Source organism: Pinus tabuliformis, chromosome 2_1 (assembly GCF_031772625.1).
Source record: "Pinus tabuliformis cultivar Carrire ecotype Pingquan chromosome 2_1, CPIR1, whole genome shotgun sequence".
NCBI classification, from domain to species: Eukaryota; Viridiplantae; Streptophyta; class Pinopsida; order Pinales; family Pinaceae; genus Pinus; species Pinus tabuliformis.
In genome coordinates this window covers 205,475,419-205,477,447 of record NC_142299.1, presented here as the reverse complement: position 1 = coordinate 205,477,447, position 2,029 = coordinate 205,475,419, and positions in this window count along the sequence as shown.

The window sequence follows — 2,029 nt, the reverse complement described above, 5'->3', positions numbered from 1 at the left end:
GGGCAAGTAAGGTTGATGACTTAAATGTAATAGTGGAGGAGAATTCTATTTCAATAAGAAACAAAGTTATATTGATTTATCAATTGTTAAAGCATAATATGTTGTTGCTTCTGCTTGTTGTACTCAACTTCTATGGATGATCTAAACATTACAGGACACTCAATTCACTCGTCCTCAACATGTACCTATTCTTTGTGACAACATTAGTGCCATAAGCATCTCTAAAAATCCTGTCATGCACTAAGAAACTAAGAAATATCAATCAAATACCATTTTATTAGAGAGCAAGTTCTTGAAAAAAAAGTCAAGTTTGAATTTATTAATTCAAAGGAACAAGTTGCAAATTTATTCACCAAGATTATTCCACATGATTCTTTTGAATATCTCAAACAAAAGTTAGGTATGATTCCTACCTCTTCACTCTGCCAATGGTTCTAACATAACATGAACAAATATGTCATTTTCAAGGGGAGATGTGGCTATGAAAAATTAGTGTTGTACACTCTATACGTGGTTCTTATGAATGACAGTTGCGTATGCACGTGGTTTTTGACTTAGACAGTCACATATGGTTTCCTATGGTGATAAATGAATGACACAAATTCAAGGGGGGTATTTTCATATGTTTCCATCAATTCATTATTGTCTTTTTGGTTCTAACATTGGTTTGATGCAGTCTCTTGGTGATGCCCTTATGTTACTTAGGATGTTGGCTCATGATGAATGTTGAGTTGTTGCAAATTATTATTAATACTGTTGATATATCTCTTTGAATGGTGAGAAAGATATGATGAAGAGTTGGCATAGTTTAAGGGGGAGCATATTCTATGCTTCTAATAGTTCATTGTTGGCATTATGGTTTTTTGAGCACCCCTTGTTGCATTATGTTGACTATGATGAGTTCATATCATTGATGGTGATATTGATATATGGTCAACGCTGCTGTCATTACTGCACAATACACATGTTGCAGTCACTATCTGATGGATGCTTAGATTGTATTTGATGAAGTTATAGAAGGTGCTTTATCTTGTTTCTATGGTTTCTTATTTGGCTTCATGTTGATCTTGAGGATGCTCATGCTGTTGTTATTTTGTCATTTTATGTTGCTGCTGTTAGATGATTATGTTACATATGCTTATTTGGAGCATGATGGTTGTTGATGAGTATCATGGTTCTGATACACAAGATAATTCATTATTGAAATCCTTGTTTATGGAAAGATGTTTCACAAAGCATAGCTTATTTCTCATGAATGTCATGTATGTATCTTGTTGTAAAGGTCATGAAAAGACCCATGTTGTAATCATTGCAAATATTCAATCATATATGGGCTATTAGGATTGGTTCATGTCATGTATATAATCTGATTATTTTGGGTGATTGATGTAAAATTTGGGTCATCAAGTCATTGGTATAGGAGAAGTCATGTATTTGAGTGCTACAGTCTTGTACTCTATTTGCATATCTTTAGAAGGTCCAACATATGCTCAAACGGAGCATGGTCAATATGAATATTTCATAATTTATATTAGTAGATAAGGGAAGTACTTCATTAAGCCTAGTTCAACTCTTTTCCCTTGATGTCAAAGGGGGAGAGACGTCTTGGTGTTTGTAGGTGTTTGCAGGAAGTTTCCAAACACTAAAAGTGGTTGCCATCAAGTCCAAAGGGGGATATTGTTGACATTATGGCTAATGTGTTGTACTTAATGGCAACCTATTTGAAAAATATTCCCTTGATGTCAACTTGGTTATAATATGATGGTTATGGAACTAATACAAATAACAAGAATATTGGTACAAATATTACAATGGATAATTGGCAACTCAGTCACAAGATGCATGAAAAATGTGAAGTTTGAGAAGTATATGCAATTCCTGTGAAGAAGAGTTGAGTACATACATAGGTTTAGTGAAAAAAATTTTCATACATAATCCGAACCATGGAAAACTGGATACCAGGGGCCACTACCATGGTAATTATCCATAGTAATTGTGGTGACAATGTCTATTTTATACCATTAAAAAA